This window comes from Procambarus clarkii, chromosome 26 (genome assembly GCF_040958095.1).
Source record: "Procambarus clarkii isolate CNS0578487 chromosome 26, FALCON_Pclarkii_2.0, whole genome shotgun sequence".
Taxonomy (NCBI): Eukaryota; Metazoa; Arthropoda; class Malacostraca; order Decapoda; family Cambaridae; genus Procambarus; species Procambarus clarkii.
The window spans coordinates 34,789,307-34,811,347 of record NC_091175.1 but is presented as its reverse complement, the minus strand read 5'-3'; the positions used below and the strand labels follow the sequence as shown (position 1 = coordinate 34,811,347).

Sequence of the window (22,041 nt, the reverse complement as noted above, 5' to 3'; positions counted from 1 at the left end):
TGAGCGGGGAGGGGGTACTGGTAACAAGCTACGTACTCTTAAATGTTGTGTTTCCTCGTAGCCGTCCTCCTTCCACCGTAACCGGCGGTGGGAAACAGCTCTGGCGAGGTTGCGTATTGGCCATACTCGCTTAACCCATGGTCACTTGGAGCGCCGCCCTGCTCCTTATTGTCCTAGTTGCATTGTCCCTCTTACGGTCGTGCATGTCCTTCTTGAATGTCCTGACTTCCAGGACGAGCATGTGTCTTGCTTTCCGACCGCCCTTCGCGGTCACCTGTCCCTCAATAGAATTCTTGGCGACTCGGATACTTTTGATATCGTTCGCCTTGTGTGTTTTTGTTCTCGTATTGGCATCCTTGGTGATATTTAGCGCCCTCTGATTATTTTGCGCATTTGACGGTGCTACATAGCCTTCCCAGTTTGGTGCCTTCTCTTGATAATTACTTGCTTTCTTGTAACTCTTCCAAAAGTTTTGCTTAAGAAATACATACTTAAGTTTTAAGATGTAATCATATAAGGGCTTCCATGCTCAGAGAAACTGTACTTACGTCATCCCTAAACTTTAAAATTAATCTTTCTATGTCTTGTGTTTTATACCATTTCAATTGGGTTTATTGTCAACTCATTCAGGAATCCTTGGGTCGCGGGTTAAGTTCTCTTGGCCGTTCAACCCGTTAGGATGGCCAAATTATCTTGGCTGTCCAAACCATTATGGCCCCACACGCACGCTGCCATTCATGTGAGAACTAAGATTTTAGTACAGGATTTAGAGAAGACAAGATGTGCAAGATTCTCGCTCAAGAGGGCTTAAGAAAATAGTTTACTCTATCCTTGCGGTGACGTCACAGGTATTGCAATAATATTGAACTTAATTCATATTTAAACCTGAATAATATTCAGAATACCTATATTTGAGTATAAATTTGTAGTTAGGCTTAAAAGCTAAAAATCATGGTGATATATTATTCGAAGTTTTAAATTGTTAATTGTTATAATTGGGAAATTTCCTATTTTAAGTGTAAAATGATCCAGTTATAAATGAATATGTATTAGTAAAGAGTGACTCTTCCCTTTTAATATCTGATTTTTGTGTAAAATTTTTTTGCACCCAATTGGAAAATAAGATTTCTGGTATATATACAATTTATTAATGATAAAAGATACAATTTGTATAACATTCATGTTTATAAAAATACTGAAGGGAGACAAATTCGGTTTTAGTAATGGTCATTGTACTACTCATTACTCGTTAATTTAAGAACAAATTATAATTTACATATAATTTGTTATTATGAGAAGCTTTGTCTTTTGGTTGTCTAGATTCTGTTTGTCCGTTCGTTTTAATCTTTTCATTTTTCCTAGGAGGAATCTACAAACTTTGTTGTCTTTTCAGTTGTCTAGATTTTATTTATTCATTGTAGCCTCAATATAGGAATACAGGGTAATAGTTTTATCCAAAGGTTGCTGGGTATTATTCAGGCTGTTGACATGTTATTAGATTCCACAGCATTCTTAGAGAAATACTCCTTGAAGTTCACCCTTGGGACACCGATATTGGTTCGGCGGGGTATGTCTGCAGAGTTTCACGTTTATAATTGCTTTATGTTGTGAGAGAACCTTGGGCGTCTTGAAATAGCAAAGTTCCTTATCTACCCAGCGTCACTTAAATAAGGACGTGGGGGTTAAATCTGTCTTAAAGTGTAGACCTCTTGTTCAAGAGGGCAACTAGCTCCTTTCTCCGATCAAACCGCTCCGGCGACTATTGAACCTTCACATACGATATTGTTATCCAAACTTCCCATGCCTTTTAAGACGTCGAGCTTCGGTGTACTTATCCGAGGATAAGAAAACGTTAATATGGATACAGTGCACAAATAGTAATTATATATATAAATCATTTAAAGAATGACAAAGCTTAAATTACATTCTCTAGAAAGGTGAAGAATGAATAAATATATGAATAAATCTATATGGAAAAAAGGCCCTCAGTAGGGTTCGAACTTACGACTGGGTTGATCTCTGACGCATCTTATTCGACTGCGCCACGACAGGGTAAAAAAAAAGCCATTTTTAGTGCACCTGCCCTCACAAGGCTCCCACAGCTTCTACAGGGAGAAGGTTCGAATCCTCATCACGGCCATTATAGATTTGTTCATTTGATGCATCACGCTATTGTGATTTCTGTGTAATCAGATACTGGTTCGGTAACATGGTAGAAATTGTGCGGAACCAATTACCGCGTAACATACAATTAGGGTACATCGATTATTTCAAGCGTAGGTTAGACATTTGTTTGAGACTGGGTGAATATAAACAAGACCCGTCTCGTATGGGCCAATAGGCTTTCTGCAATTGCTCATTCATATATTCTTAACTTTTTAATGGGGTAAATACGTGCAATGAAGCTAAATTTTTTACTGGGAGACATCAAGTGCTACGAAATGGACGAGGATGAATCGAACATTTACGAAACCTGTACATCTTTCCTTTGTTATGGCAGTTTAGTTTGCATTTATCGAGCAATTTAATAAGAGAGGTTGTACTTACCATGAACTTCTCAATTAGTTGACGAATTATGTACGCAACATCCGTCTGGTCAAGCTCATTTACTCCTCCATCTGTGAAATTACGAAATAGGAACGTTATTTAATATTCAACCTGCTTATATATATATATGTCGTACCTAATAGCCAGAACGCACTTCTCAGCCTACTATTCAAGGCCCGATTTGCCTAATAAGCCAAGTTTTCATGAATTAATGTTTTTTCGTCTACCTAACCTACCTTTTTTTGGCTACCTAACCTAACCTTACCTATAAATATAGGTTAGGTTAGGTAGGGTTGGTTAGGTTCGGTCATATATCTACGTTAATTTTAACTCCAATAAAAAAAAATTGACCTCATACATAGAGAAAAGGGTTGCTTTATCATTTCATAAGAAAAAATTTATAGTAAATATATTATTTCAGGAAAACTTGGCTTATTAGGCATATCGGGCCTTGAATAGTAGGCTGAGAAGTGAGTTCTGGCTATTAGGTACGACATATATATATATATATATATATATATATATATATATATATATATATATAAGGACTGTAATGGGATTGTATAAGGACATTGGAAGGACTGCAATGGGATTGAACTCGGGTCCCTAGACACGTACTATCAGTTGAACCATGACTAAAATACCTCGAGTATACTTACTCGAAGTTTGAAAGGTACCAACATTAGTGATTATAAATGTATCGGTAAAACAAAGTACATTTGTTTTAAAGAAAATCTGAATTTGCATATATATATATATATATATATATATATATATATATATATATATATATATATATATATGCAAATTCAGATTTTCTTTAAAACAAATATACATTGTTTTACCGATACATTTATAGTCACTAATGTTGGTACCTTTCAAACTTCGAGTAAGTATACTCGAGGTATTTTAGTCATGGTTCAACTGATAGTACGTGTCTAGGGACCAGAGTTCAATCCCATTGCAGTCCTTCCATATTTTAGTGCATATACATCACTATTTAAAAGCAGGAACAAAAATACAAAAACCTAACGTGGCTTCTTTCACTACAAGCTTAAGAGAACCAACTTACTTTGGAGGATAATCTGTTGATCTTTGACAAATTTCCCACTGACCAATTCTAACTCTTCTTCACTACTCATTTATTAACACTGTCCCAACTCCTTACCCGTCTAGTATGAAGTAGCCGAGGGTGATGTGCCTGTAGTCTGGAACGGCTGCAACATGTTCCATCTTCTTGGCTTTTCCTCACAGAGAGAATCTCAGTTCCTTCATGTCATGTGCAGGCGACGAGTCAACGTGGCTGGAGCATGTCGACCAAACCACACTAGAAGGTGAAGGGACGAAGACGTGTCGGTCCGTCCTGGACCATTCACTAGGCATTGGCTAATTCCAAGCCACCCTTGGAAAATACCACTACTGTGTATTCGTATATTGTGGCTAAGGTGAATGAACCTGACAAACGCCATTTAGACGAGAAAGAAGAAGTTTAAGACGACGACAAAGTTTGTAGATTTCTCAGACGACTGAAATAACAAACATACAGCCAGCGTCGTCTTAGATGGCTTAGGGAATTTTGACACAAGTGTCATCTTCGTAAAGATTCACAATCTTTTCGATCTGTGGCGGGAGATTATTGCCCTACTGGACAAGCAAGGTCTACGCCTACAGAATTACAGTTTTGAGCCCCACGTCACATTATTCAAGCGACGGCGGGTGAATGAGAATGAACTTTCTTATTACAAGAGACCCACCGTTCAAACCCAACATCGAGAAATCATAAGAGATCTGATCAAATCTGCAAATATTCCCCGCCGAACGAAAATCTCCATTCCAAAGGAGGGGTTCAAGGAGTATACCCTGAAGTATGCTTCTCAATCTACAATTATGCCCACGTCAAGTGGGCACTTTGCTAATTCCCAGCCAACCTTGGAAAATACCACTACCGTGTATTCGTATATTGTGGCTCAGATGAATGAACCTGACAAACGCCATTTAGACGAGAGAGAAGTAGTTTAAGACGACGACAAAGTTTGTTGATTTCTCAGACGACGACTGAAACAGACAAGGAGGACAGTCAAGACGACGCCAGAGCTTCTCATAATTACAAATTATATGTAAATAAAATGTTTTTTTTAATTCAGTATATTTATAAACATGATATAATATGATTTATGATTTAAATATATGATTTACATATGATTTGTATCTAGTTATTGTATATAATAATATAAAAATATATGTATATAAAATAATGTATGTATGTATGTATATAAAAAATTAATGAATTTTATTGTATAAAAAAAATGCAGGGGGTAATGATGTTGGTCAAGTTAGGAGTGAGGAACCAACAGATTCAGGATAGCCATTGAATTAGTTAGGAGCAAGGGAGGAATCCCGATCATATGTGGCATTCTTCCAAGAAAGGGAGTGGGAAATGAATGGATGTCGAGGGCACTTTGTGTCAATTGCCGGCTGGAAAGATTTCAAATCAAATGCAATATCTTTCATAGACAAATGGGAACACTTGTATGGAAGAAATGAAATGTATGCTCGTGATGGGGTGCATCTATGGAGGGCTGGGGTCGTTGCGAGCTCGATGGAACCAGTGGTTAGAGGTTTTCGGGTTTAAAATGTTAGTAGATAGTGGTACGGGAATTGATTTGGAGGAAGAAGGTAATTAAAGTATGGGTTTGTGGGAGAAAGGAATTGGCGAAATGATCAGGGAAAGAAAAGGGCCTCAAAATAACAATTCACTTAGGGTATATTACACTAACAGTAGAAGTCCAAGAAATAAAATTAACAAATTAAATGCTCTTGTCTGCACAAAAAAAATTATTGCACTTGCCGAAACGTGGATGAATGTAGAAAATAGAGAACTATTAGCCGAATATCAAATAAATGGATTTAAACTATTTCACACAGATCGATATATTAGACGAGGAGGGGGGAGTATCCATACATGTTAGGGACAATTAGAAATGTAGTCTCAAAGAGGGAATCAAAACCGAGCCACAAACTATTTGGATACAATTAAACGAAAAAGCATAAATTATTATAATAGGAGTTATATATAGGTCACCAAATTTAGACAGAATGGAAGCAAAGCATCTATGGGATGAAATATTTAAAGCATCTAGATCTAACAGTATTTATGTCATGGGCAACTAATTTTAGTGGAATAAACTGGTTGAACAAAACAGGGAATAGTGAAGAAGATTTCCTAGAATTAATTGAAGATTGCTTTCTTACACAACACATTAAGGAACCAACTCGGGAAAATAATTTTAGATTGTGTTAACCAACAGCGAAACAAATTAATGACATCGAAATAGGTGGTGAGCTAGGGAACAGCGATCACAAAGAAATCAGATTTTGCATAGAATGGAATAGACCTGTAAGAGAAAATTCTGTTAAAGTGCCCGATTTTCAAAAAGCTGATTTTAATAGCCTAAGAAATTTTTGGGGTCAAATAGATTGGAAAGTCTTGGGTATGTGGTGTGGGCCGGTCTTTGAGCGAGACATGAACCCAGCGATAGGCGACGTAAAAAGGGATTTTATGTAGATTTAATATATAACTTTAAAAATATTCTAAAAGCACAGTAACGTAGTATACCATACAAATTGAATAAATCTAATACTAAAGACCCAAAGTGGATAACAGAATTTAAAGAACCTTATAGGTAAAAAGAGCTTGCCACAAAAGGATTAAGAATGGGGAAGTCAGTTTAGAACACGAATTCGTATTACTAGTTAAAAATGTTAAAAAAAAAAGAGATTAGGAAAGCAAAAAAAAAAAAAAAAAACTATGAAGTTCGCATAGCAGAGTAAGCAAAGTCAAAACCTAAAGGGTTTTTTCCAGTTATATTGAACAAAGACTAGGGAATGGATAGGTCCATTAAAAACCGGGACAGGTCAAATAACAGATAATGACAAGACGAGTAGTATTTAACAAATATTTTATATCTATTTACTAAAGAAGAACTTAACAATATGCCTTCAGCCGAACAAGTCTCTGGGTGGGGATGAGGACAGGTTGACTAGTTTAGCAGTTACCAGGGAGGATGTAATTAAACAATTAGTAAAACTAAAACCAAACAAATCCCCAGGGCCGGATTAAGTGTTTGCCAGGGTGCTTAAAGAATGCAAAGAGGCGCTTTCCGAGCAACTGTACCATATTTAATAAATCAATACAGTTAGGCAGAGTGCCAGATTCATGGAAGGTAGCTAACATGGTACCAACTTTTAAGAAAGGAGATAGATCACTTGCGTCAAACTATCGGCCAATTAGCCTAACTTCTATTGTGGGACAGTTACTTTAATCAATAATTGCAAAAACAATTCGTCTCAATCTTTAAAAACAAATTAAGAAAAGAGTCGCAACATGGTTTTACAAATGGCTGTTCATGTTTAACAAATTTGCTAATTTTTTATTCCAGCATAGATGAGGCAGTTGATAGTGGTAAGGATTGTGATTTGTACCTTTACTTTAGCAAAGCTTTTAATACAGTGCCACATGAAAGACTAGTTAAAAAAATAGAAGCTCAGGGTATTGGGGGCGCTGTATTAAGTTTGATTAGGGCATGGCTTTTCCAAAGGAAACAGTATAAATGGGGTTAAGTCAGAGTGGGATAAAGTTAGTGGAGTACCTCATGGCTCTGTCCTGGGACCTCTGTTTATAATATATAAATGATTTAGATTCAGGTTTGAGTAGCAACATCTGCAAATTTGAAGACTATACAAAAATCAGTAGGGAAATCAACACTAAAGAAGACTATCACTTCAAGTTATCTAATTAGGGTTTTAAAATGGTCAAAAGACTGGCAGATGCAGTTTAATGCTAATAAATGGAAAGTTTGGAGGCTAGGTAATAATAGAGTTACAAGATAAGAGCTAGATGGTGTCGAGATTGCGAAGTCAGATTGCGAAAGGGGTCCGAGTTATGATTAGTAAGAATTTAAAACCAAACGATCAATGCATGAATGTTCGTAATAATCGAATAAGACACTGGGATTTATTAATCGAAGCGTTAGTAACAAGACACCTGGTGTAGTTCTTTAGCTATATCTTTCTCTGGTTAGGCCCCATTTAGATTATGCAGTCCAGTTTTGGTCGCCGTACAATTGAATGGATATAAATTCCCTTGAACGTGTCCCGCGTAGGACGAGAGTTAATTCCCCAAATTAGAAGTCTTTCATATGAAGAAAGATTAATAAAACTTTAATTGCATTCACTGGAAAGACGAAGAGTTAGGGGTGACATGATAGAAGCTTACAAGCGGATGAATGGACATAAAGGGGATATTAATAGGGTATTAAAAGTATCAACTCAAGACAGAACACGAAACAATGGGTATAAATTGGACAAGTTTAGATTTAGGAAAGACTTTGGTAAATACTGGTTCGGTAACAGGGTTCTTGATATGTGGAACCAATTACTGCATAACGTGGTGGGGTCCCTTGATTGTTTGAAGCGCGGGTTGGACATTTATACAAGTGGGATTGGGTGGTTATAGATAGGAGCTGCCGCGTATGGGCCACTAGGCCTTCTGCAGTTACCTTTGTTCTTATTCTCAAGTCTATTGTCGTCCTGGACCAGTCTCATGTCGATAACTCATCTTCACTAGCTTTCCAGTTAGACATTTTGGATGCGATCCAAATTGAAAAATAACCATCTTCAATTTATAGGCAAGCAGCGAAGGAAATCTTGGAAGAAAAAGCAAGGCAACAGGTACGGAAGGCAAGGTGTAATAAAGGGGGAAATTATAGGAATAAGAAAGTTAGAGAAAACTAGATAAAAAGGGTAGGCTTATGTTAAATCATGTTAGAAAATTTAGAACATTTTAGTATATATTGTTACAGGGAAAAGTCAACAGCAACAAAGCCAGGACTTAAGGCGATTCAGAAGAGAGCATTGTTTGCGTCTGCAGACGACACTTGTTCAAGTCTCATTTCATCAGCAGACTGAACTAGATCGCTACGAAAAGTGTTAAGCGAACTTTATGTCAGGAGGACGAAAGGTATTGGTAACAGTTTAAGTCCAGATATGAAGGAAAGGCAAAGCCCAGTGCAACTAATGTTGGTAGCAGGATGAAAAAGATATCTTTTAGCTTGATAATAAGCAAAGTAGATAAAAATGTGAAGGGTAAACAAGGCCAGAGAATGATTATAAAGAAAATATCAGAATCGAGCCTTGAATCCTAGAGCGATGAAGAGGACATGGGAGGACATTTCTTAAGAACGTAAGAATAAAAGACAATGGCAGAAGGCCAATTGGCCCGTACGAAGCATCTTATTCGCAAGATTTCAATTCATGTCCAAACCATGTTGGACACAAAGAAGGGAGCCACAACTTCCATGTTACGTGGTAATTTGTTCCATAAATCAACCCTGTTACCCAATTAGTATTTACCCGTGTTTTTCCTAAATCTTAAAAATTATCCAATTTATACCCATTGTTTCGTGTTCTGTCTGTTTTATACTCTTAATATATCCCCTTTATGGACCATTTTTCCACTTAAACCTCTCATGTCAACCCCCCCATCCCCTAACTTCAACTTTCCAGAGGCTGCAATTTAACCTTTATATTAAATTATTTTAATCTGAAAGATCTCCAATTTGGGGAAATAACTTTGCCATCCTACACGGGACACGTAGGAGAGAGTTTATATCCATTCTATAGTACGGGGACTAAAACTGAAGTGAACAATATAAATGGGGCCTAACCAGAGAAAGATACAGCTTAAGGGCACCAGGCGTCTTGCGACTAACACTTTGATTAATAAATACCAGCGTCTTATTTGCCTTATTACGAATATTGTTGGGATCCAACTGTCATGGATACTTTTATCCATATTACCCAAATACGTGGGTATCTTATGTGTAGATATATATATTATCTAATTATTGCCACTTCGTTAGATGTACAGTTACATATACTTTAAGATTAACAATGACAGTCGCGCTACTCCTCCAATTTTTCTCTTCCGACCCATTTACTTCTCTAGACTACGAAACATTAAACCTATCTATTATGAAACAGTAAAGTAGTTTTTGAGGCTCCCTCAGCCAACTACACCTATATATTCCGTCTAAGACGGAATATATATATATATATTTTATATATATATATATATATCCAGTACCTTCTACTGGAACCCCAAACGTCTGTAGAACTTTTTCTACCTTCTTGGGTGGTTCAATTTCATTACTATCCTGATGCCGATTTCTGAAATTCTCTACGGCGTTAACCAAACCATATTCCACTGGTATTTCGAAAGATTGAGATCACCTCGTCGTAATTTTTACAGAAGGTTGGCCACACACACACCTACGACGTATCGAATGGTGGGTGTGAGTAGAGTACTGGCTTCTGCCCACATTCCGGCAGGTACTCATTGCCTCGCCCGGTGATTCTGATTGACCATCAGAATTCCCGCCACCGGACGATCGTTAACGATCGCTGGTCGTTAACAACCCTGCATGGTTGTTAACGTCGTTCTCCCTGCACCATTGAGCAAGAAAAATATTACTCTTAATACCACCAATTCTATTCCGATGCAACGCAATACGGAACTTTACGTAACACTCCTCCCCCCCCCCCCTAGAAGGTGAAGGGACGACGACGTTTCGGACGACAGACCGAAACGTCGTCGTCCCTTCACCGTTTAGTGTATGGTTTGGTCAACATACTTTAGCCACGTTATTGTGACTCAACGCCTGCACTCCTCCCCCCTTAAATAAGTGTTGTCTCGGAGCATCCAAACAAACTTTCTTCGACGAATGTAGTACTATTCATTTTACGTCCATCATACAATGATTCAACTCGTTCTAGTAATGACACGTCTCATTAGACATACATTATAATTTCCTTCTGAAGATGTATTAATATACGAAAGTACTTGAGGAAATTCCCGTTTCAATTCAGGAAATAGTGTTAAGTTTCAATAGTGTTAATCCAGTATCTATAGTGTTAACTAACAGGGAAACACAAATTAAGGACATCGAAATAGGGAGTGAGCTAGGGAACAGTGATCATAAAGAAATCAGATTTAGCATTCAATGGAATAGACCTGTAAGAGAAAATTCTGTTAAAGAGCCTGATTTTCGAAAAGCTGATTTCAATAGCCTAAGAATTTTTTGGGGACAAATATATTGGAAAGGCTTGGGTATGGGGTGTGGGCCGGTATTGGAACGTTAGCCCAGAGATAGGTGACGTAAAAGGGGTTTTCCATGTGGATTCAAAATATAACCTATTTAAAAATATTCTAAGCGAAGCCCAGGAATGTAGTATACCATATAAAATGAATAGATCGAATACTAATGATCCAAAGTGGATAACAAAGGATCTGAAGAACCTTTTAGGTAAAAAGAGAGCATGTTGCAAAAGGATTAAGAATGGGGAAATCTGTTTAGACCAGGAATTCGTACAGAAATAATAAAAGAGAGACAAAGAAAGCAAAAAGAAACTATGAAGTTCGCATAGCAGAGCAAGCAAAATCAAATCCTAAAGGGTTTTTCCAATTTTACCGAACAAAGATTAAGGAAAGAATAGGTCCATTAAAAACTGAGACAGGTCAAATAACATATAGTGATGAAGAGATGAGTGGTTTTTTAATAAATATTTTGTATCTGTATTTACTAAAGAGGAACCTAACAATATGCCTTCAGCCGAACAAGTCTATGTGGGTGGGGACGAGGACAAGTTGACGAGTTTAGCAGTTACCAGGGAGGATGTTCTTAAACAAATAGTAAAACTCCAACCAAACAAATCCCCAGGGCCGGATGAAGTGTTTGCCAGGGTGCTTAAAGAATGCAAAGAGGAGCTTTGCGACCCACTGTCTACCATATTTAATAATTCAATAGAGTCAGGCAGAGTGCCAGAGTTATGGAAAGTTGCTAATGTGATACCAGTTTTTAAGAAAGCAGATAGATCACTTGCGACTAACTATCGACCAATTTGCCTAACGTCTATTGTGGGAAAGTTACTCGAATCTATAATTGCAAATAAAATTAGTGTTCATCTTGAAAACATAAATAAATAATTAAGTCGCAACATGGTTTTATAAATGGCCGTTCATGTTTAACAAATTTGTTATCTTTTTATTCTAGCATAGTTGAGGCAGTTGATAGTGGTAAGGATCGTGATGTTGTGTACCTTGACTTAGTGCCACATGAAAGACTGATTAAAAAGATAGAGGCTCATGGTATTGGGGGTGCTATAATAAGTTGGATTAGGGCATGGCTATACCAAAGGAAACAGTTAGTATAAATGGAGTCAAGTCAGCGTGGGAAAATGTTGTAAGTGGAGTGCCTCAAGGCTCTGTGCTGGGACTTCTTTTGTTTATAATATATATAAATGATTTAGATTCAGGTTTCAGTAGCAACATTTGCAAATTTGCCGTTGATACGAAAATCGGTAGGGATATTAATTCGGAGGGGGACTCACTATCACTTCAAGTTCATCTAGATAGGGTTTTGAAATGGTCAAAGGATTGGCAAATGCAGTTTAATGCTGATAAATGTCAAGTTCTGAGGCTAGGTAATGATGATAGAGTTACAAGATATGAGCTAGATGGTGTTGAGATTGCGAAAGGGGTCTGGGAGTTATGATTAATATGAATTTAAAACAAAGGATCAATGCATTAATGTTCGTAATAAGGCAAATCGGACACTGATTTATTAATCACAGCGTTAGTAACAAGACACCTGGTGTTGTTCTTCAGCTATATCTTGCTCTGGTTAGGCCCCATTTAGATTATGCAGTTCAGTTTTGGTCGCCGTACTATAGAACAGATAAAAAATCACTTGAACTTGTCCAGCGTAGAATGACTAAGTTAATTCCCCAAATTAGAGTTAGGGGTGACATGATAGAGGTTTACAAGTTTTTTTTTTTTTTTTTTTTTTTTTTTTACATGCAAAGCATGCAATTTAAATACAATAAAAATACAGAAAACCGAAAGGAAAACAATAGACCACCGGCCAGAAGGGCCGACAGCCGAGCACAACAAAACACATACACAAGAAAAACATGAAAAATACAGCTTACATCAAAGCACAAAACAGAATACAATAGCAAACTAGCAATTACAGTAACAACACAAAACAACACCTCCAGAAAAACAAAACATACATCAAGAGGCAGAGCATGAAACATAACAGGACAAACACAATACTGTCCAAACAAAACATAGGGGGAAGAGATAGGGGGAACATAGTGCTAGAGATAGGGGGAACAGGTTAAGGGTTTGCTATCCCGGAGCTGGCATTGGTGATATTATAAACAACATGAATGATATTATGGCTGGTAATGGGAACAATCCCATTATTTGCATTAGCGTGGGAGGAAATGATGTTGGTCGAGTCAGGAGTGAGGAACTGATTCAGAGGTATAAAACAGCCATAGAGTTAGTTAGGAGCAAGGGAGGAATCCCGATCATATGTGGCATTCTTCCAACAAAGGGAGTGGGAAATGAATGGATATCGAGGGCACTTGGTGTCAATTGCCGGCTGGAAAGATATTGCAAATCAAATGCAATATCTTTCATAGACAACTGGGAACACTTCTATGGAAGAAATGAAATGTATGCTCGTGATGGGGTGCATCTATCGAGAGCTGGGGTTGTTGCTGTTGCGAACTCGCTAGAAGAAGTGGTTAGAGGTGTTTGTTTGGGTTTAAACTGTTAGTAGATAGAGGTATGGGAATTGATTTGGAGGAAGGAGGTAATAAAAGTATGTGTTTGTGGGAGAAAGGAATTGGCAAAACGATCAGGGAAAGAGAAGGTCCGCAAAATAACAATTCACTTAGGGTATATTACACTAACAGTAGAAGTCTAAGAAATAAAATTAACGAATTAAATGCTCTTGTCTGCACAGAAAAAATAGATATTATTGCACTTACCGAAACGTGGATGAATGTAGAAAATAGAGAACTATTAGCTGAATATCAAATATATGGATTTAAACTATTTCACACAGATAGATATATTAGACGAGGAGGTGGAGTAGCCATATATGTTAGGGACAATTTGAAATGTAGTCTCAAAGAGGGAATCAAAACAGAGCCACACACAGAAACTATTTGGATTGAATTAAACGAAAAAGCTAATAATATTATAATAGGAGTAATATATAGGCCACCAAATTTAGACAGAATGGAAGCAAAGCATCTATGGGATGAAATATCTAGAGCATCTAGATCTAACAGTATTTATGTCATGGGTGACTTTAATTTTAGCGGAATAAACTGGTTGAACAAAACAGGGAATAGTGAAGCAGAAGATTTTCTAGAATTAATTGACGATTGCTTTCTTACGCAACACATTAAGGAACCAACACGGGAAAATAATATTTTAGATTTAGTGTTAACTAACAGGGAAACGCAAATTAATGACATCGAAATAGGGAGTGAGCTAGGGAGCAGTGATCACAAAGAAATCAGATTTAGCATAGAATGGAATAGACCAGTAGGAGAAAATTCTGTTAAAGTGCCAGATTTTCGAAAAGCTGATTTTAATAGCCTAAGAAATTTTTTGGGTCAAATTGATTGGAAAGGCTTGGGTATGGGGTGTGGGCCGGTCTTGGAGCGAGACATGAACCCAGCGATAGGTGACTTAAATGGGGATTTCGATGTGGATTCAATATATAACTTATTTAAGAATATTCTAAACAAAGCACAGGAACGTAGTATACCATACAAATTGAATAGATCGTATACTAATGACCCAAAGTGGATAACAAAGAATTTGAAGAACCTTATAGGTAAAAAGAGAGCTTGGTACAAAAGGATTAAAAATGGGGAGGTCACTTTAGAACAGGAATTCGTACAACTGGTTAGAAATGTTAAAAAAGAGATAAGGAAAGCAAAAAGAAACTATGAAGTTCGCATAGCAGGGCAAGCAAAGACAAATCCTAAAGGGTTTTTTCAGTTATATCGTACTAAGACTAGGGAAAGGATAGGTCCATTAAAAACTGAGACAGGTCAAATAACAGATAGTGATGAAGAGATGAGTAGTATTTTTAATAAATATTTTGTATCTGTATTTACTAAAGAGGAACTTAACAATATGCCTTCAGCCGAACAAGTCTATGTGGGTGGGGACGAGGACAGGTTGACGAGTTTAGCAGTTACCAGGGAGGATGTTCTTAAACAAATAGTAAAACTCAAACCAAACAAATCCCCAGGGCCGGATGAAGTGTTTGCTAGGGTGCTTAAAGAATGCAAAGAGGAGCTTTGTGACCCACTGTCAACCATATTTAATAAATCAATAGAGTCAGGCAGAGTGCCAGAGTTTTGGAAAGTTGCTAATGTGATACCAGTTTTTAAGAAAGGAGATAGATCACTTGCGTCCAACTATCGACCAATTAGCCTAACGTCTATTGTGGGAAAGTTACTCGAATCTATAATAGCAAATAAAATTCGTCTTCATCTTGAAAAACATAAATTAATAATTGAGTCGCAACATGGTTTTATACATGGCCGTTCATGTTTAACAAATTTGTTATCTTTTTATTCTAGCATTGTTGAGGCAGTTGATAGTGGTAAGGATTGCGATGTTGTATACCTTGACTTTAGCAAAGCTTTTGATACAGTGCCACATGAAAGACTGATTAAAAAAATAGAGTCTCATGGTATTGGGGGTGCTATATTAAGCTGGATTAGGGCATGGCTATACCAAAGGAAACAGAGAGTTAGTATAAATGGAATCAAGTCAGAGTGGGAAAATGTTGTAAGTGGAGTGCCTCAAGGCTCTGTCCTGGGACCTCTGTTGTTTATAATATATATAAATGATTTAGATTCAGGTTTGAGTAGCAACATTTGCAAATTTGCCGATGATACGAAAATCGGTAGGGAAATTAATTCGGAGGAGGACTCACTATCACTTCAAGTTGATCTAGATAGGGTTTTGAAATGGTCAAAGGATTGGCAGACGCAGTTTAATGCTGATAAATGTAAAGTTCTGAGGTTAGGTAATGATGATAGAGTTACAAGATACGAGCTAGATGGTGTTGTGATTGCGAAGTCGGATTGCGAAAGGGATCTGGGAGTTATGATTAGTAAGAATTTAAAACAAAAGGATCAATGCATAAATGTTCGTAATAAGGCAAATCGGACACTTGGATTTATTAATCGCAGCGTTAGTAACAAGACACCTGGTGTGGTTCTCAAGCTATATCTTGCTCTAGTTAGGCCCCATTTAGATTATGCAGTTCAGTTTTGGTCGCCATATTATAGAATGGATATAAATTCACTTGAACGTGTCCAGCGTAGGATGACTAAGTTAATTCCCCAAATTAGAAATCTTTCATATGAAGAAAGATTAACAAAGCTTAAGTTGCATTCACTGGAAAGGCGAAGAGTTAGGGGTGACATGATAGAGGTTTACAAGTGGATGAATGGACATAACCGGGGGGATATTAATAGGGTATTAAAAGTATCAACACAGGACAGAACACGAAACAATGGATATAAATTGGATAAGTTTAGATTTAGGAAAGACTTGGGTAAATACTGGTTCAGTAACAGGGTTGTTGATTTGTGGAACCAATTGCCGCGTAACATTGTGGAGGTGGGGTCCCTCGATTGTTTCAAGCACGGGTTGGACAAGTATATGAGTGGGATTGGGTGGTTATAGAATAGGAGCTGCCTCGTATGGGCCAATAGGCCTTCTGCAGTTACCTTTGTTCTTATGTTCTTATGTTCTTACATCCATACAAAGACGCTAAACACCGGCCTGAAGGGCCGACAACAAAAACAAATGAAAAATACAACAAAACAACGATCAAGAGAACAAACATAAGACCAGCCTGAAGGGCGCACAATAGGTACAACACAGTTCAAACAAACCACAGGTCCAAGCACACACCAAACACACAGCAAGCAAACAGACTACGAAAAGATCTCATGCTTGTCCGGCCACTCTTCTGCCGGGAATCGAATGCAATACGCCTCCCAAAGTAACATAAGGTCCTCCGAAGCAGGGTCATTTTGGAGCGTACGAGGATCAGGCATTAACCGAGCCCGAGGAATCTAGATGGTAGAAGGGCACCACGGAACAGGACGCACACGGTCATCAATGTCAAAACGCAACGGATGGTCAGCATCATTTGCCACTCCGGAGGCCAAGATGAGAGGGAGAGGCTCCTTCCCATGAGACCGGGCAATGGGCAGCGCACTGGGAGCCTCCTCGGCTGCTTCACAGGTCCCCTCGTCAACCACCGAACGTTGTACCTGCTGGGACCCCCCACACTTGGCATCCTTCTTCAGCACCAGCTTGATGCCTCGGCTCGCACCAGGACCCACACCATCCACGTCTGTAGGAGCAACCACCTTCCACTGCATAGAACCTTCTGCAGGATAAAAGAACAGGATGTAAATCAGACGCACAACCATCGTCAACAGCAGACACATGGACATCAGCCACCACCAGCGTCGTAGAGCACGAAGCACCCAGAATCGCCACACCATCCCCCGAAGCTCCACCCGCGTCGTAGTCCTCCACATCAGCCCAAGCAGTAGAAGAGCGCCTAGAACGCTTGGGCACTGGCCGCACATCCTCACAGCCGGAGGTGGACCCAGAACCACCCAGAACCACGGGCCTCACGAACCGGAGGAACCAACGCCCGTTGCAGCACCGCAGCAGCCTCAACCACATGGGGAACCGGGCCGCACACAACAGGACGCTCCGCAGCCCTCCCAACACCCAACACAGCCGCAACACCTGGCGAGGGTGCCGGACCAAGCGCAGCAGCAGGAGTCGAGGAAGACGCAGACGCACTCGGCTGAGGGACAAGCACCGGGGGCATGTCGGGTGACGCATGGGGGGCCGCAGCAGCAGCGACTGGGACCTGCCCCTCCTCATCCCCGGAATCCACGCCCTGAGGGAGCGGCGGGAAATCCTCTTCCCGGAATAAGTTAACGGGTGAAGCAGGGGCCTCAGAGCACCCGGCAGCCTGATGCCCTAACTGGCCACACCAGAAGCAAGTACGGAGCTGCCGGGCATAGTACACCCGAACGTTGTAACCCAGCTGCCGGACAGAAGATGGGATATCCGACCGCAGGCGCATACCTAAGGTACGGACGTTCGTCTGCTTCCCAGCATACTTCCCCGAGGAAAGCTTGTTCTCCCGCACACTGATGACAGCACCATACCTCCCGAAGAAACGCTGGAGGTCTTCAGGGAACTACAGGGGCGTACCGTGCACACTGACATATGTCAAGGCACCATTTCGGTCCGAGATCGTAACGGAGCATGCGCCATCCGGCAACCGCAACGAACGCCCTTCGTTCTGCTGGAGGAAGTCCCGATACTCCTCCCCCACGAACTTGACAATCCCCCGGTGGGCCGTAACAAGCTCGACTCCATACACAGCTTCCACCGGGACACGAAGCATGTCGCACATAACTAACTCAGTGGCTGGATAGCCAGCCTTACACGAGAATTCCAGGCCCACGGAATTTACCCGCAAAACAGGAGAAATTGCCAGGCCCCCCATGTCAAAACGGCCACGTCAGCACGCAGCCAGGCAGGCAACAACACTGGTCAGGGAGGGTAAGAGACCCCCACACCCCCTGCTGGTGAAAACTTCAACCTCCCCAAACTGCCGGAGTGGTCAGACGACACGTCTTCACCCTACGGCTGCTCAGGTGGAACCTAGAGGTTTACAAGTGGATGAATGGACATAAAAGAAATATTAATAGGGGTATTAAAAGTTTCAACACAAGACAGAACACGAAACAATGGGTATAAATTCGTTAAGTTTAGATTTAGGAAAGACTTGGGTAAATACTGGTTCAGTAACAGTTGTTGATTTGTGGAACCAATTGCCGCGTAACGTGGAGGAGGTGGTGTCCCTCGATTGTGTCAAGCGTGGGTTGGACATGATTGATTGGGTGGTTATAAATAGGAGCCGCCTCGTATGGGCCAATAGGCCTGCCGCCTATTTGCATTTGTTCTTATGTTATGTAAAAAAATAGTTAGAGTACCGAAGTCTTAGAGTGTTCGTAATGTTAATAGGCATGGCCCAAGTAAACATTGGTTCAGTAACAGGGTTGTTGATATGGGGAACCAATTACCGCGAAACATTATAAAAACATAACGTAAGAATAAAGGTAACTGCGCTGCAGTTACCTGAAGACCTGCTAACATTTTATCATCAATTTTACTGTTAATTTATCAATTTTTTTCTATTAAAGGACTTGCCCGAAACTATGCGTGCCAGTGGCTTTACTAGAACGTTAATTCAACTTATTTTCTTATTCTGTTAACACCCAATATAACGTATATAAATAAACGAACTTTGGGAATATTACACTAACAATAGAAGTCTAAGAAACAAAAAGAATCTAGTGCTCTTGTCTGTATAGAAAAATATATTTAATTTACCGAAACGTTGATGAATGTAGAAAAAATAGAGAACCATTAGCCGAATATCAAAAAAATGTGTTTAAACCATTTCACGTAGACGAAAAGGGGTGGAGTACCCATTTATGTTGGGGACAATTTGAAATGTAGTCTCGGAGGGAATCAAACCCGAGCTACACAAACTATTTGGAAAAAAATTTTAAAGCAAATAATCATATAATAGGAGTTATATATTAGGATGACAGACACTTGACATAGCTAGATGGCATAGGCTATAGCTCGGCCTCTTGATATAGCTCGAGTGCATAGGGGAGTTGTGTAAAACCCTGGTTTGTGTCCGACTGCAGGATCCAACAAGTTCAGTAGTTAATCAAGTTATTATTTGGAAATATTTCCCCATTGCAAGCAAAATGATAGTTATAAATGAATGTCTTCATCACTTACTACCCGATTTTATTGTATAAACATGATAGCACAATTCGAAAAAAAAGATTTCTGGTTTATATACAATAAAGTTAATGATAAAATACAATTTGTATAACATGAAGATAAAATTTTTGTAACATGTTTATAAAAATACTTTAGAGACAAATTCAGTCTTAGTACTTGTCATCGAACTAACAATGCGTTACTTTAAAAACAAATTAATTATAATTTACATATAATTTATAATTAGAAGCTTTGTCGTCATCTTGGTCATCTTTGTTTCAATTATTTCATTCTCCTGGGAGGAATCAACAAGCTTTTTAGTCTTAGATTGCGTCTTTGTCTAGATTGTGTTTTAGTTTCAGTCATCCGAGCCTCAATATAGGAACAGGGTAATAGTTTTATCCAAGGGATGCTGGGTATTATCCAAGAGTTTGTTTGACATTTACGTTCGTAGATGCGACAGCTTCGGAGTATACACCTTTAAACCCACCCTTGGGATACTGACTTTTTTCGTCGGTGTATCTCTTGCAAAGTTTATCAGATCTTTTACAATTTCTTTCTGTTGCGAGAGAACAGTCTCTTTTAAGAGTTCATCAGGTAGTTCATTCTGGGTAGTTCATCTACGCTTAAATAAGGTGACGTCGGGAGTTGAAACTGTAGTTCTGCAATCTTAGCTATTGTCCAGGAGGTCAACTAGCTCCCCCCTAAGGTCAAACAACTTCGGTGACTTTAGAACGTTCACATAGAAGACACTTTCGTAGAAATTTCTCAGGCCATCTAACACTACTTACAGGTTCTGTACTTTCCTGAGGAGAGAAGGAACACGTTAATATGGATACAGTGCACGAATAATAACATCTAAGAATCATTTGAAGAATGACAGCCCGAATTACAATCTAGAAAGGCGAAGGAATACAAAAAAAAAAAAAAAAAAAAAAAGTGAATAGGGTTCGAACTTACCTCCAGGATGATCCCAGACGCGCCTTATGTGACAACACTAAAAATATTGCAACTTTGGGTGCAACTGCCCTTACAAGCCTCCCACAGTTTCTACAGGGAGAAGGTGCGTCTGGGATCCCAAACGTAGGTTCGAACCCTCATAACGGATCTTATGGATTTGTTCATTTGATGCATCACGTTATTGTTATAGTGTAGAGAGAATAGTAGTTCGGTAACATTGTTGAAATTGTGCAGAGCTAATTACTGCATTACAATACAAGGAGTACCTTTATTGTTTGAAGCATAGGTTAAACATTTATGAATGAGATTAGGTGTGTGTGTGAACAAGAGCCGTCTCGTATGGGCCAATAGGCTTTCTGCAATTACTTTTATTCTTATGTTCTTAACGTTTCTGATAAGGTTAATAGATGCAATGAAGTTAAATTTTTGACCGATTGTGGTAGACATTAAGTGATACGAAAGGGACGAGGATTAATCGAATATTTTTGAAAATTTTAAATCTTCATTTATGGAGGATTAGTTTGCATTTATTGATCAATTTAAGAGGTAAGAGGAGGTTGTACTTACCATGAACTGTTTCAATCAATTGACGAATTATGAACGCAACAGCCTCGTCTGTCAAGAAGCTTATCTACCTCGCACCATCTGTGAAATTGCAAATAAAAAATTTTAAATTTATTATTTAACCTATGTATATGCAAATTTAGGATTTTTTTTTTATCTTTTAAAAGTTTTCCCGATACATGTATACTGTCGCTAATGTTGGTACCTTCCAAACTTCAAGTAACTATCAAGATATATTTATTTCCTCTTAGTTCAACTGGTAGTACGTGTTGAGGGACGAGAGTTAAATCCCATTGTAGTCCCTCCATAGTTTATCGCAGATAAATCACTATAGATAGTGTAATAAACCTAAAAAGGTGGATGGGGGGGGGGGCCATTGAAGCAGAGCTAAACACACAATATATTCCCATCACCATAAATAAACAAACTGAATTATTACTCTATTTGGAAATTTATATAGGTGCCGCTCTCATATAGGAGACCTAGCACTCTTGACGCGAATATAATGTAGCCTTCGTTAATGTTCGGGCTCCGCTTCCGACCTTACTAGCCACAGTACCAGGAAATACCCGCGAGCCTACCAACATTATCACCAAGTGCCTCTCTACCCAACAACCACTCTGCAGCAGAGAATCTCAGCCACGCGCTGATTAGGGCCCCACTTCACGGACAACTACAGAGGTGTCGCACCCCTGGCAGAAGCGTCTAGCAACGGTCTAGCAACAGAATAGCAACGGGATAGCAACGCTCCTCAACAGGCACTTTACTCTCTGTCGTCTCTCCCCTTCGCCAGTCCCGGGATATGACGAACTCTTCCACCACTACTCCACTAGTATTAACAACACTTCTGATCGGCGGCGGCTCACTTAATTGTCAGTCGGGACTAAGTTGGGCGAGTTCAGGCTGCTCAAGGTAGACTTTCATCCACAGTACCACTGCTGCCCCACGGCACCTCTGTGGATACAGACACGTCATCAGTTCTAAGGTACGGGAGACATTAGGAAGCAACACTTACTCTTTTGGACATTGACATTTATGCTCGTAGTAACTACAGATGGCGCTGGTCTTGAATTGCCTTATCACCAGAGGTCACTTACTACCACCTCACTGGTTTCTCAAGGCAGGAATCTTGAGCCAATTACACCTACTACGCCACCTCCAATAGATGGCGTTGTCCA

At 39.3% G+C, this 22,041-nt stretch overlaps 2 long non-coding RNA genes across 2 annotated transcripts; both read right to left on the bottom strand.

The window, feature by feature from the left end:
• Positions 1–4,405: 4,405 nt before the first annotated feature.
• Positions 4,406–9,902, bottom strand: LOC138368773 (uncharacterized). Its single transcript, XR_011229677.1, has 2 exons — positions 9,732–9,902; positions 4,406–4,602 (listed from the first exon to the last, which is right to left on the bottom strand). It is a non-coding gene; the product is annotated as an uncharacterized lncRNA (long non-coding RNA).
• Positions 9,903–19,818: 9,916 nt separating this feature from the next.
• On the bottom strand, positions 19,819–21,815 carry LOC138368772 (uncharacterized). Its single transcript, XR_011229676.1, has 3 exons — positions 21,730–21,815; positions 20,867–20,944; positions 19,819–20,145 (listed from the first exon to the last, which is right to left on the bottom strand). It is a non-coding gene; the product is annotated as an uncharacterized lncRNA (long non-coding RNA).
• Between the last annotated feature and the right edge of the window lie 226 nt (positions 21,816–22,041).